Source organism: Hylobates moloch, unplaced genomic scaffold (genome assembly GCF_009828535.3).
Source record: "Hylobates moloch isolate HMO894 unplaced genomic scaffold, HMol_V3 SCAFFOLD_6, whole genome shotgun sequence".
Classification (NCBI taxonomy): Eukaryota; Metazoa; Chordata; class Mammalia; order Primates; family Hylobatidae; genus Hylobates; species Hylobates moloch.
In genome coordinates this window covers 32,543,207-32,559,163 of record NW_026652281.1, presented here as the reverse complement: position 1 = coordinate 32,559,163, position 15,957 = coordinate 32,543,207, and positions in this window count along the sequence as shown.

Genomic DNA, 15,957 nt, shown 5'->3' with positions numbered 1-15,957 from the left:
TACATAGTCTGGGTGGTCACAGAAGTCTTCCCTAAAGGAGTGATCACGGTTCTGGGGCTTGAAAAGAGAAAAAAATCGCAGAGAAGAAGATGCGGGTGGGGGAGAATGTTTTTGGCAGGTGGGGGAGAATATTTTTGGCAGGTGGGGGAGAATGTTTTTGGCAGAGTAAAGAGCATGTTGAAGGGTAGAGCATGTTCCAGACAGTAAAAGAAGCCTGGATGGGTGGAGGGGAAAGCATGAGAAGCCTCTGCAGAGCAGAGAGTATTCATATCAGGGGAGGCCTTTTAGGCACATTAAGGAAGTTGAAGCCAAGCGTGGTGGCTCTCACCTGTAATCCCAGCACTTTGGGATGCCGAGGTGGGAGGATCACTTGAGCCCAGAATTTTGAGACGATTTGGGGCAACACAGCAAGACCTTGTCTCTACTAAAAATAAAACTAAAAAAATGACTGGGCCTGGTGGTAAGTGCCTGTAGTCCCAGGTACTCAGGAGGCTGAGTTGGGAAGATCGCTTGAGCCCAGGAGGTCAAGGCTGCAGTGTGTCATGTTTGTGCCACTGTACCCCAGCCTGGGCAACAGAGTGACAACTGGTATTAAAAAAAAAAAAGAAAGGAAAAGAAATTTGTTAGATGTCCAAAAAACAACAGGAAACCATTGAAGTGCTTGAAGCCAGGGGGGTGGCAGTGGATGACACAATCATACCTGCATTTTTAAAAGACCACACTGGCTGCAGTGAGGAAAACAAACAAAAGGACTTTGTGATGGAAGAGATACGTGGGGTGAGGAAGACGGAAGCCACAGGAGTCTCCCACTTTCTTGGTTTCCATCGACAAACAGATGGTATGGCCAATCACTGAATATTGGAACAGGGAACACTGGAAAGGGACCAGGGTTGAGGAACGTTCCTGTGTGCAATTGCTGGTTCATATGTTATATGTTTAGTTTTGTGGGAAACTGCCACAATGTTTTCCAGAGTGTCTGTACCCTTTTGCATTCCCACCAGCAATGTATGAGGGATCCACTTTGTCTAATCCTCACCAGCAGTTAGTAGTGTTACTATTTTTTATTTTAACCATTTAGATGGGTAAGTCACGATATCTCCTTGTGTTCTTAATTTGCATTTCCCTAATGGCTGATATTTTCATGTGTTTATTTGCTATCTGTATGTAATCCTAATGAAATGTTTCTTCATATCTTTTGCCCATTTTCTAACCAGATTATCTGATTTTTTAATACTGTGTTCTGAGAATTTTTTATACATTCTAGCTATAAGTTCTTTGTCAGATACGTGTTTGCAAATATTTTTCTCTCTACAGCTTGTTTTCATCCTCCCAATAAGGTCTTTCACAGAGCAATAGTTTTAATTCTAGTGAAGTTTAATTTATAAATTTTTGTCTTTTACAGATTGTGCTTTTGGTTTTATGTCTAAGAACTCTTATCCAACCAGTTTTTACCAAAGATTTTCTCCTATATTATCTTCTAAATGTTTTATGTGATCCATTTTGAGTTAATTTTTGTATGACATGTGAGATGTGAGGTTTAGGTCGAGGTTCCTTTTTGCCTATGGATATCCAACTGTTTTTCGGCACCATTTGTTGAAAAGACTATCCTTCCTCCACTGAATTGCTTTTGCACTGTTGTAAAAAGTCTGTTGGCCATACTTGTGCTGGGCTATTTCTGGGTTCTCTAGGCTGTTACATTGATCTATGCATCTATTCATCTGACAATACCACATAGTCTTTGTGATGGCAGATATATAACACAGTTGTCTCTTGAACAGTATACAGGTGAGGGGTACCAATGCATATTTTGTATGTTATATATTTACACACTGCATTCTTACAATAAAGTAAGCTAAAGAAAAGAAAATGTTAAGAAAATCATCATGAAGGGGAAATAGATTTACTATTCATTAAATGGAAGTGGATCATCATAAAGATCTTCATCCTTCTCTTCTTCACATTGAGTAGGCTGAGAAGGAGGATGAAGAGAATGGGTTGGTTTTGCTGTCTCAGGGACGGCTGAGGCAGAAGAAAATCTGTGTATATGTGGACCCAGGCAGTTGAAACCAAATAATTCCCCCCATTTTGTTTTTCTTTTAAACATCATTTTAACTACTACAGTTGATTTACTTTTCCATATACATTTTAGATTAATCTTGTCTATACCCACAAAAAAATCTTGCTAGCATTTTAATAGGAATGTGTTAAATCTGCGTATCAATTTGAGAAGAACTGACATTTCTATTACCTTGATTCTTTGTTGAAGTCCCTTATTAGTTTTAGAAGGCTGTTCGTAGATTTAAAAAAAAATCTTCATAAATTGTTTTGGAATTTTCTATGTAGATGGAATTTGTCATCTGCAAATAGGGACAGTTTTATTTCTTCCTTTCTAATGTGTATGCATTTTCTTTCATTATTACTCTGGCGAGACCTCCCATTACTCTCACAGCAGTAGTGAGAGCAAACAGCCTTACCTTTTTCTTGATCTTAGGGATCTCATTTAAAACATTTTTTGCTACTTTCTTCTAGCTTCCAGTGTTTCTGAAGAGAAACCTGTCCTTTGAATTGTTTTTTTCCCAGAAGTAATGCATTGTTTCTCTCTGGTTGCTTTAAAAAATTTGCTTTTCAGCTTTCAGAGGTTGAGTTATGATGTGTGTTGGTGAGTATGTGTTCCGTTGCTGGGGCACCTCATTACAGCCTGGCCAACGTGGAAGTCCAGGTTCCCTATTCAGCTTTTGCTGGTGGGAGTGAGGGCACAGTTTTCTTCTGTGATGGTTGGTGGAGTAGAGGGGTTATTGTTTAAAACCTTTCTGTCTTTCTGGGCTGCCTGTTTCTTTGTTCTTTGGCTACAGAGACCAAGGTTTTGGGAGCTTTTTCCATCTGTGCCCATTGGCATTTCTGGATTGCTGACATCTCCATTACCCAGTGTTCATACACCCAAGAATGTATGAAGTAAAAGAAAGTAAAAAGAAACCCAGGGTACTTACTGCTCTGTCCTTCCTCATTTCCCAGGTCCCTAGCCGGTCTGCCTCCTCTCTGCCTTTCAGAGTCATCTTATATTTGTTTTATTCATAATGTCCAGGGTTTGTAACTGTATGTAGTGAGAAGAATAGAAAAAAAGCATGTCTACTCCATTTTTCTGCAAATTAAAGTCCTTGTTGGGCTTTAATGTCAAGGTGATGCTTGCCACATAAAAGGAGATGGTCACCATTTTCTTTTCTCTACAAGTCTTTGTTTCAGGTGAAACTATTCATCCTCACATGTTTATTGGAACTTGCCAGTGAGGCCAGTTGGACCTGAAGGGATTTTTTGTTGTTGTTTTATTTCTCTCTCTCTCTTTTTTTTAATAGGAAGGTTTTCAATAATACATTCGTTTTTAAAACGTTTTCTTATATTTTTCTTATGTATTACATATTACATATATATGTTTCTATAAGTTATCTATTTTATATAAATTTTCAAATTTGTGAACATAAAGTTGTACAAAATATATACATTGTCATTTTTAAATATCAACCATTTTCCCCAAATTTTATTTATAAATTATTGAAAGGACAGTACTAACCAGCATTCTTTCAGTAAATTATTTTCCCCCCTTAGTTAGCCAGAGTTGGTCAGAGTTGGATTCTCTTATTTATAAACAAAACGCCCTAACTAATGCATTTATTGTCCAGAAAATGGAGAGACATGTATAGTGTAGTTGCAGCAAATTGCTTTTCAATAAATTTCCACAAAAAATCTATTCCTTCTGCTTTCTGAGAGATACCTAGAGCCTGATTTAAGAGGTGTAAGCTAAGGCCCTCCCGTTTCTTTTCGACACGCTGCTAACAATTGTGTTCTCAGCAATAGGAACTGAAAAGTGTCCATGCAACTCATAAAATGTTCCCACTTCAATAGAACAGAAATTACTTTGCTTTTCAAGAGTTACTACAAAAAGTCCTAGAGAAAGAAAAAAACAAAAACAAAAACCTAAAAAAGTCCTAGAGATTGAGAGGAAGGAACGCTTTTTCAGTTGCTTCACATTTAGAATCCCGTTCTAGCTTTGAATTTTCCATACAGTACTTGGCATAGAGTAGCACTAAATATGTGATTTCTATGATTTTTGCATGTATTCTTGAATGATGAGGGTTATTTGCATTTTGTAATTTTTAATCATCCATTTTCCTAAAAGCGAGCTACAAAAGAAACACATGCATGGTTTTGGCTCCCTCTGCTGGTCATTTGTATGTACTTTAGGTTTTACACGGAACAAAATCAAGACCACTATTTTTCAAATAGACTTGGAATTTTTTCAAAAAGATTATTTAAGGCTGGGTACCTTGAGATTTTTATCTTTTCTTTGTAATAAAAGATGATTTTCTCAAGTTTTTGTTGGTTTTTTTAAAAAGTCAGGGTCTCACTTTGTTGCCCAGACTGGAGTGCACAATCATAGCTCACTGTAACCTCAAATTCCTGGGCTCAAATGATCCTCCCGCTTTAGCCTGCTCAGTAGCTGGGACTAAAGGTGAGAGCCACCATCCCTGGTTAACTTTTAATTTTATTTAACTTTTTAAGATCAGGGCTCGAGCGCTATGTTGCCCAGGCTGGTCTCTAATGCCTGGCCTCAAGTGATCCTCCTGCCTCAGTCTCCCAAAGCCCTGGGATTACAGGTGTGAGCCAGCATGTCTGGCACTATTTAAACTTTTCAATTTGATTTTTCAAATTTATACTTTAAAAAACTTTAACATTATAACTGTTATAACATTATAACTTTAAAAAAGGATACATTTAGCACAATAAATAAAGTTTAGAAAATGTTTTACATAAAAGGCCTGACGCCTGCTATGTCTCTTTCTCAAGCTGTCTGTGGTGAAGGTACCCAGTTATACAGACTGATGCCATTCCATATTACCATAACAATTCCTCCTTCAGTCCAGTCAATTCCTCGGCCACTCTCCAAAGCAGCTGTTTAAATGTTTGGCCTCTTTAACTCCCGACTTCTTTATCATCTCCTCAATGTTGCCGTTTTCTTGAAAATGATAGAGACCATCCAATTCATAACTTTGACATTCTGATTCTTTCTCCTGCCCCCAATCCTAGTAAGAATCTCATCCATACCTCTTTTTTGCCTCCACTCTTGTAGTTTCAGTGAAACAAGTTTCTCTCCTGTTAAAGGACAGTCAATTGGGATGGATCCCTTTTCCCTGGGTTCTTTAGGAACAGCACTGTATCAAACATTATCATCTCTCTCTTTTCTATATCTTTGTTGGCTTGTAATGATCAAATGATCATACACTTATTGTTTATGTCAGCTGGGATCTTTCAACTGCAAGCAGCTCTGGCTAATTTAAGCAAAAAAAAAGGGAGGGGGGCCACTAGATCTAAGAAAATGCAGGAAAGGTTGGCCTCGGGAAGAAAAGGCACCAGGCCAGTTTTATGAGCTGGGTAGCCACACATCATGAACCAAGGACCAACCATCAGAGACTTTGCTGAGCTGGGGGAGAGAGCTGAACTGTCAGATGTCAGACTAGTTAAAACAACAAGCCAAATATGAAAGAGGTAAGGGTGTAATCACTTACTGTGATGGTATATGCAAGAATCTAAAAGGAGATTGCTGTGAGATTTAATGAGATAATGCTTGTAAAGCATCAGAAACAATCCTGGGTACCCAGCAAACATAACTTGATAAATGATGGCTATCATTATGTATTCAGAGCATCCACAGCACCCTGTACTCGGATGAATCATGACACTTTTTCACTTCACTGTTGTTTTGTGGCCTCATACTGATGTGTAAGTTCCTTAGAAGCTTAGGAGAAGGGATTGTGTTTTTTAAGCGCAAGATCCCTAGCACAGAGCTTGGCACAAGGTAGATATTCAATAAATGCATGCTGGATAATGGTAAGAGCCAACATGGATTACATGTTAAGGGCATATGCAAGTAAAGTAAAATAGGGGTGGTTACAAAAGGTCCTCTGGGTATCCTAAATAGTAGCATAAATTATTTACATTAAAATATTTGATTATTAACAGGCATGGAGGTGCATGCCTGTAATCCCAGCTACTAGGGAGGCTTAGGCAGGCAGACTCCCTGAGCCTAGGAGTTTGAGACCGGCCTGGGCAACACAGTCAGGCCCCATCTCAACCATCTCATCTTGGTTATCATTTTTACTTTTTCATATACTGACTCCTTGTCAGTTTCATATACTGACTCTCGAATAGAATTCCAGAGTTTGTCAGACAAAAACTTTTCCTTTCCTTTGTTGTCCTATGATCACCACCACCAGCATCATCATCGCCAGCATAATTGTCTTCAAGTACTTTTAGCAATCATTGAATAATAATCTTCTTGGTTAGTTTGTCCAGCAAGAACTCCCTGTTGCACTTTAGATTCCTAGGAAGCAGAATCTGAGATGAGATTCACATGCAGGAAGTTGAGTGCTGTTGAGTTGAATGCTTAGTAGGGATAGAAAGGAAGCAGAGTTGTGTAGAGGGAGAGATTGGGCTGCAATGCAGTCACAATAAGGCCTCAGCTGGCCCCCTAGGGGCTGTGAATTTGAAATGAATTTGAAATGGCTCTTCAGTGTAGTCCCAAGTTGATATCGAAAGCACACAGTGGTATGCTAGAGCTGACTCATTCCAGCTTGGGAGGTGACTGTATGCATCTCTTCCCCAATGGCTATTCATTGATCACATTTTGGTACTTGACATGGGCTATAGTAGAAACATAAACACTACAGAAACAGGTTAAAGGCTACAAATTAGGGCATTTGGTTTTCTCTCTTCAGAGATCTGGTTGTTAAATATTACCAGTCAGATACAGACTGCACTGAGAAATGGACGTGGCCTTGGGCTAAGTGGTACACCTTAGGTGAGGCAATTCCTGAGGAGAACTGACAGCTCAGCAGTGTCAGCCAGTACCCTTCACTGTAGCTGTGGGAATACATCCTTCCTCTAAAGGGAGGATTTGGGTGGCACCGCATAGCACTCACAATGGTGCCTGTGACCTATTTGTGCTGCTATGGAAAGTGTAACGGTGATAATGTTTCTAAGTTTTATAAGTGTCATTTTGACAGTAGTACTCCTTTCATAATTCAAAAAGTTGAAAATAGTTAATAGGTTTAAAATAAATAAACTTTATCTTCTACAACTGTTTCAGAAACAGAAAAATTGTGAAGACTTAAAAATGGCCATATACCCCACACCCAATTTCCCACATTACCGACAAATGAGTATGGCATATTTGTTACAATGAAGGAACCAATAATAAGAAATTATTGTTAACCAAAGTCCGTGCTTTATCCATATTTCTTAGTTATTGCCCAATGTCCTTTTTATGTTCCAGGATCCCACAGACAATACCACATTACATTTAGTCATCATGTCTTTTTAGGCTCTTCTAGACTGTGACAGGTTCTTGGGCTTTTCTTGTTTTTGATGACCTTGACAGTTTTGAGGAGTCCTAGTCAAGTATTTTGTAGAATGTCCCCAAACTGGAATTTGTCTGATGTTTTTCTCATAATGAAACCAGAGTTATGGGTTTCTGGAAGAAGACACAAAGACCAATTGCCATTTTCATGATACCATACCAAGAGTACTTACTACCAACATGATTCATCACTGAAAATGTTGGCCTTGATCATCTGGTTGAGGTGGTGTTTGTCAGGATTCTTCACTGTAAAGTGACTCTATCCCTACCACCCTTACAAACTGCACTGTTTGGAAAGAAGTCACTACTATGTGTAGCCTATAATTAAGGAGTAGAGAGTTATGCTTCCCTCTTTTTAGGGATGGGTATTTATACGAATTATTTGTAATTTTATGCAGGAAATTTTGTCTTCTCTCCCTTCTATTTACTCAATAATTATTCAATTATTTAAAGAATGCAATAATTTATTAAATTATTTGTTTATATCACTATGGACTTGTGGGTATTCATTTTATTATTTCGTTTTAAGCTATTAGGAGTTTTTTTCAGTTGCGTTCTATGGTCCTTTAACATATCTGAATCATTGTGAGTTTTAAAATTTTATTTTAAATTTTTGGCCCTTCCTCACTCCCTGCACTACAAGATATCACAGGCTCATTTTGTACTTACTGCCCCAGTCCTAGAATCAGCCATTTCTCCAGGAAGTCCAGGTTCTTTTTATTGGAGAATATTAGAAATCAAGATTAGGGCACTAGGTATGATTGAGTTAATAGGCTTTCACACTAAAGTTAAACCTCAAATCAAATGTTCCACAATTATATATTTACCAAGTTGACCTTGATGAACAAATTCTGTCATACAAAAATAAGGAAAAGTCATGAGGGAATCAAAAAAAATTTTATAGACACATTTGGAACACAGTATTTTAACATTAGTTTGTCGAAACATGAAAGCATTGTGAAGTGTCTTGAATTCTGGAAAGACAGCTGTGAAAATACAGTATTTCAATTCATTTTTCAAGATCTCAGTAAAACTTACTAACTTCAAAGTAGAATAAATCAAGGAATCAAATAAAGTTATGTGCTTAGTGAAACACTATTTCTCCTTGAATATAGTGTTCACAGATTTCTGCATCCTTAGACATACCATTTAACTAAATTTGCTGTCCAACTGAGAGCTTAAATCTTCACTGTAAAAGGGTTTGAAATAGTTTTATTTTATCTATCGCAGGCACCCATATGATACTGTGTATGATGAGGTCTCTGAAGAAATCTAAGGATGGATCTATACCTTTACAACAGTTGGCTAATGAAGAAAGGCAATCATATAGAATTCCTTGCTAAAATGTTTGCTTCATATAAGAAACCCTCTCAAAGTCCAGAGAAGAAGGTGAGTAGGTGGTGTACATTTTAGAAAGTGCGAACTGATTTGGGTCTTGAAGTCTTGAAGGTTTGGTTTCTCCACACAGATGCTATTGGCACCTTGGGTGGATAATTCATCATTGTGTGAGTCTGTGATTCCTGCTATGTATCAGTAACATTTGTAAGGCATTGGAACAACCCAAATAACCTCCACATATTCCCTTCTGGAGAGGTAGGAACTGTGGGGAGAGTATATTCCAAAGAAGAGACTACAAAACTAGACACAGAACTGAGAATGGGTATGGCATGCTGGAACATTGAGGAGACTGGGTAGAGTCCTTCAAATAATCTGTATTTACCTATGGCTCTAAGGGGCAGATTGGAATCTCTCGAGCTCTTTGGCTTGTTAGAAGCACCACTTTGTCTTTAGCAATGCCACGCCGACTCTGATCCTGAAGGAAGGTAACTGTACCCATCTTGTTAATTTACTAATCTAAGCAAACTGTAAAGAAAAAACCTTTTAAAATCTTGTGTAAATAAAAAATAGGCAGTTACACTGAAGAGATATATTTGCCTTTTTCCCAAATGCAATAATATTAATAATTTACGTTAGACCTTTAACACACAAAAATCTTAAGTATAATTTGATAATAATACATTAATATTATTTACAAATTACCATAAGAATGATGTTAATGTTAGATCCCACAAAGAATTTTTCTTGGCATGTAAACTATTTTAGTACCTAATATAAAATATCCCGGGCACATAACTAATTATCTTGGTCTTCATGATCTTTTGAATAGTAACTGATGGTAAAAATAATTAATTCTCATCATTGGAAATTTAAGTAATACAGAGAAGGTAAACACTTACAGAAAATCTCACCAGCCTGAAATAATTGTGGACATTAACCAAACCTAATTTTAGTAATCACTCTATGCATATTTATATCTAGATCTCAATCTATATGCTATATATCTATGTGATACGGATACATAGAAATGATTTTATTAATGTGGAAAAGAGAAGAAAAAGAAACTATAGAAATTGCTATATATTAAAGAGTTGTTTCCTTAACAAAGAGATGTTTGTCCCTAAAATATTCCACTAAGATGGGGGTCACAAACTTAAATGCCTTTAGGCATAGGGACTACGTGACTCATGCAGCAAACTATAAAAATTAAGTTGCTTCTATTGTTTTCAAAATAAGAAACTCCCTGGTTACATTGTCTATGTCATCACTGAGTAGGTTAAACAAAATAAGCAAGCACAGTATTTCTATAGCCCATGAGCCATATTCGGACTAGAGTTCTCTAGATTGCCACCTCTGCAAAGTTTTAAAGAGATTATGGAAACATTTGGGGCCTGGCGTGGTGGCTCATGCCTGTAATTCCAGCACTTCGGGAGGCTGAGGGGGGCAGATCACGAGGTCAGGAGATTGAGACCATCCTGGCTAACATAGTGATACCACGTCTCAACTAAAAATACAAAAAATTAGCCACGTGTGGTGGCAGGCGCCTGTAGTCCCAGCTACTTAGGAGGCTGAGGCAGGAGAATGGTGTGAACCCAGGAGGCGGAGTTTGCAGTGGGCGACAGAGCGAGTCTCCAACTCAAAAAAAAAAAAAAAGAAAAGATTATAGAAACATTTTAAGAATGTATAATCAATTTATTCTTTAAATAACGTATTTCATTTTAATTTTTAAAAATTTTGTTGGGACTTAGTAGGTATAGATATTTATGGGGCACTGTTGTATTTCTTTAAGAGAATGTTTGATTCATAGCATTTGCTTTGAAAGATAAAGAAATAAGTACTCTTAAAACTTTATTCCACCCAATTTTGTCGACTTAAAAATTAGTTCTCTAAGCTATATGATGATTCTATATTATCAAACATTATAACATTTCTACTTAATTTCATAAATTAACTAAATTTTAGTTTTATATGGATTTAATGTTCACTACATGCCACAGCATCTCTGCTCCTGAGTTCTTTATTTCCATTAATCTCTTGGTTGGCTTATTCTCAACTATTAGTTTTTATAAAAAGAGCCCATGAAAACTATGAATGCAACCACGTTTAGTAAGATTTGACTTTTGCTTTAATATTGAATAGCATGTTGGCTGGGCATGATACACTTTTCTCGACGCTTTGTAGACATTGCTATGAAGAAGTCTGAGAGTTGTTGATTATTTTACTCTTGTAAGTGACACGCTTTTTTTCACCATGTCGCTTGAATAAATTTTTCTTTACCCTTGGAATTTGCTAATTTTACCAGAATCTGTCCCATAATCATCATACTCTATCAGTTTTTCCAAAAAATAATTTCCTCTTTCATTAGACTGTATATTCAGTTTTTCTAACATTATAGACAAATCGTCTTCTATTAAATATTTGTTTTGATCATCCTACAGAGGCAAAATAGACTTTGTACACCAAGTTTGGTTAGATGTTGATATGGTTTGGCTGTGTCCCCACCCACGGCTCACCTTGAATTGTAGCTCCCATAATTCCCTCAGGTTGTGGGAGGGACTCAGTGGGAGATAATTAAATCATGGGGGCGGTTCCCCCACACTATTCTTGTGGTAGTGAATAAGCCTCACGAGATCTGATGCTTTTATAAGGGGAAACCACTTTCACTTGGCTCATTCTTGTCTGCTGCCATGTGATACATGCCTTTTGCCTTCTGCCATGATTGTGAGGCCTCCCCAGACACGTGGAACTATGAGTCCATTAAACCTCCTTCTTTTGTAAATTGCCCAGTCTTGGGTATGTCTTTATCAGCAGCGTGAAAACAGACTGATACAGGTGTCTAGACTGATGATGCCATTCATGCAGCAGGGAGGTATGTAACAAGATTTCTTACTTACATAATGAGGTTTTCTGGGGAGAGCAGAGCAGACTCTCAAGCAAAACCAAAAATGGCTTAAGACAGCAGGGAAGACCAATTGGCCTGGGGCTTTATGGTGGTTGGGGGTCGGGCCAGGATGAGGGTTCCCCGATGCAGTCAGGGGCTTATGTGGTTTGAATTTGCCATCGGTCCCAGAAAAGGAAACAGCTGGGCTTAACACTTTGCTCAGATGTGAGGCAGAAGGGGAAGAGGGAGTAGTGGGGCTTGAAATCTGTCAGCCAACATCAAAAATGGAGTCAGACTCCTTATTATCGTATTTAAAAGTATTTTTGTGTCTATTTGTTGGGTTCTTTGCCTTGGAGACACAGTAATCTTTAGGTTGGTTTTTGTTATTAGTATCTACTTTGTGTTTGTCTCATTCTTTGCATTCACTATGAATAGCCCCTCTGCTCTGTCCACAATTCAATTTAAAATTGTGTGCAGTCTTTTCTTTGCGGTTTCTAATTTACATCATAAGAAATGGTGTTTTTAATCCTTTCTTTCTTTGATTTCTGTGTTTTACATCTAATTTTGATATTTTGTCAAGTTGTCTTTTAGCTCGTTTCACTGAATTAATTTCCTTCTTTAGTTCTATCTCAAGAAGCATTCAAGTGGAATTTTTGTTTTTTGCATACTCTATACCTTTTATGTATTTTCCTCTAAAATTATTACACAACTGTCATGGCATTTCTTCCTATCCTACTTGTGTTTAGCATGAACAGCTCTGCCCAGACCTCTATTTTCTCTGATACGTCTTCTTGGTTCTTTTTAACGTGCGATCAATTTGTCTTTCCATCTATGCTAGCTTGATGGCTCAATATTCCATTCTACTTTTTAATAAAAGCTTAGAGTTGAGGGTAGCATTTGTTAGTGGCTTTAGTTTTTACTTTCTTAGCTCTGAGATTTTGTCAACTGTCCTGTATCAACTTTCACTTGACTGGTATGGGCATGTCCAGTAGCTGAGGGGGTATCCCCCAGGCTTCAGATCAGTCCTCCTTTAATTGTGGAGTCCCGAAACCTCTGATTCTTCCTGAGTCAGCCCTGGTTTTTACTTCCCCATTTCATTCTTTCATTTCCACTTAGCATAGAGAAAGAATCAGAGTGCCTGTGGGTTTCAGCCAGTGTTAACGTTAAGGCAGGCAGGGTGAGGGAAGGCTATTTTCACTATCGCTTCAACGTAATCTTTTCCACTGGCTTTTTGCACGGGTGTCTTTATTTTCTCTTTTATCTTCAAATTTCATAGCTTCCTATTCATCATTTGAGATAATTAGATGTATTTTTTTTTCTGCTTTTTTGCTCTACTTTTTCCCTCACTCAGATACATCAAAAGAGTGACCTCCGGAGCTTCCTCTGGACTCCGCTAGTCCTGCATCAGCCTCAGGCATTTATATTCTTCAGGGATTTTCCATGATTTCTTCTTGGCTGACTATATACCTCCAGTTCTGCTCCTCCCCAAGTTTGGGGATATAAAGAGAACTCTCATGGTTTTGTGGAAACCTTCTTTTCCTAGCACAGTTTCAGCAAGTTGGGGACCACCTTTAGGATCCAGCTTAGCTAAGGCAGAAGTTCTGTTTCTTTTCTCGTCAGATCATTTTTCAAGTGTAGTATTAACTTATGCTTCGTTTGTTTGCTATTAATGAGTTGATTTCTCTTTCCTGTTGTCTATTTATGGTGTTTACTCTTTTTTACTTTTTTTTACTAGCTGTGGGGTAAAACGCAGTCTGTAATCTTGCCTCACTCTGACATGTCCACTGATTCTTTTCAAATGGTGTTCACAGGTGAAAATTACTGAAGAAACACTCTTGTCTTTCACACATCCTATGTGTAAATATCGGTCCTGTTAATGGTACAGGCCTCTGGGAGGTAGGACGTGGAAAACTAGGTGCAAATGAAAATGGACGAGTGATGATTTGAGATGGTTTTCAACTTTTAAGTTTGAGAATACATTAGAAGGGGATCTGTTCATAAATTATAAAGTGTATTTTTGCTACATTTTAATAAATATTTCCCTCTCATCCTCTTCCTCACCCTCCATTTAGTTATGGGTGGGTGAACATAAATATTGTTTTTTACGGGAAAATGTGGCCTACAACCTGGATACTATCCTGTTTCTTGCTTCTGTTTTTTTTTTTTGAGACAGAGTCTCACTCTGGCACCAGGCTGGAGTGCAGTGGCACCATCTCGACTCACTGCAACCTCCGCCTCCGGGATTCAAGTGATTCTCCTGCCTTAGCCTCCTGAGTAGCTGGGACTACAGGTGCGCAGCACCATACCCAGCTAATTTTTGTATTTTTAGTAGAGAAGGGGTTTCACCATGTTGGCCAGGATGGTCTCGATCTCTTGACCTCGTGATCTGCCCTCCTCGGTCTCCCAAAGTGCTGAGATTACAGGCGTGAGCCACTGCACCTGGCTGTTTCTTGCTTCTTTCTACAGCACAGCCTGTTGTGCAAATATTCAGAGAATAGATTGTGTTCAAGCATTCTTTATTCCCTACGTGTATCACATTAAACAAGAATATTCACATAAGTAACTCATAAATAAAAATATGTAATTTTAAAACTTTATCCCCCTAGGACTCTGGGAAGGCAATGTGAAATGAACAACTACGTGTTTACCATCTAGAAGGCTGCTCTTCAATTCCACTTCAATTGATTCTCTCACACCTATGAGGCAAGCGCTGACTGCAGAGCTAAAAACAGGGCTAGAAACTGCATGTGTGTGATGGTAGGGAGAGGGAGAAGAGAGTGTGCAGTGCGGGGTGGGAAAGAGGAAAACTGGGCCAACAGCATCTGTAGGTGAATGTGACGAAGCTGTTCAATACGAAGTTTGTGTTTTATAGTCAGTCTGGCAGTCAGACATGGGTAGCAGATAGTTTTAGTCTCCTGCCTTTATATGTCTCTTTGCTAGATGCATTTGATGAACTCAGGATACGTTGTAGGACTTCAGACTTTCAAAATGTTAAGGAACTGGGTCACATAGTTGGCCAACCCTTTGCCAGAACAATCTGAGGTACATAATAAAATGCCTGCACTCTCCTATTTGAGAATATATATCAAAAAATTACTTCAAAGATCATTTCAGCAGGACTAGGTTTCTGGGGACACTATTCTGGTGGGTGAGTAGGTGTTACTCTTCCTCCAAAGATAATCATTTGCATTTGGGACTAGAATGTCGAAGGACAGATTTGGGTGAGGCTCCCTGGTGTCTTCAGAGTTCCTTTAGGGTTGGGGGAAGACTTCTGGGAGAAAAACATCCCAGATCTTGGCTTTACTTCACCGGGTGTCAAAAATATAAATCACGCCTAATGGAGGGGAGGGTGAGTGTACAGTGGGGCTGTAAGTAGAGGCCACAAAGGAGCCCTTCCAAACAGGACAAAGCTCACACTCAGAGGGAAGTGTTAGCTTCCAGGACAGAGGGAGGGCTGACACCAGACCTTACTCCAAGTTGTGCCATGATGTACTTTGGGCAAACTAGGTGAATATGAATTGAAAAAGCTGCACGATAAAGACTGAAGCAGTTAGGGCCCAAGCAACTCTTGTTTTGAGACTCCACTAAAGGCTATAACTGTCTCCAAGTTATGCCCCTCCCCAGGTAAGTTCAGCCCCAGTTGCTTCCAAGGCTTCAGCATGTTGCTCTACTTTCCTGACAAAATGGTCCCTGGAAACTCTGACAGTTCCCATGGTTTAAAGCCCCTGTCACTCACTGCCACCCTTGGCAGGGCAGAGGGAGGGGGATCAAGAAGGGGCTATGGGCAGGGATTGGACCATGGGTTCCTCTTCTGCTATAGCTTCAGGACTCAGTTCCTATTCTACTGGACCCATGGAAGCTCTGAATTTTCCAGTGGGGCTACCTAGAGGCACCAGGTGACATATCCTAGAAACGCAGGAGCATGAGTTATAGGACAAATTTGGATAAAGAAAGAAAAAATTGGAAAGAGTTCACAGACAATTTCTTTCTTCCACTCCCACCCCACGTTGTTCCAAGACACAGTGATACTGAATAGCCTCTCTGGAAATATCCCAGAGTACTGAGAAATAAGCTAGGTTTTGAAGCTGTAACCAGTTCGATAACATGCCACCCTGTATTCGCTGTCTCCCTAGCTTTCCTGAGTTTCCTTTTGCCTGCGTTCCTACTCCCTTGCAATTATAGTTCCCAATGAAGCATATATAATAACTAGGCTTGTTTTCTAGAAAAGTTAGGCTAATACAGAATGTAATAAAAGGTGGACTTCATAAAAGTTTGCAATGGATATTTTACTTGGCTGGCAAGATGGCCGAATAAGAACAGCTCCAGCATG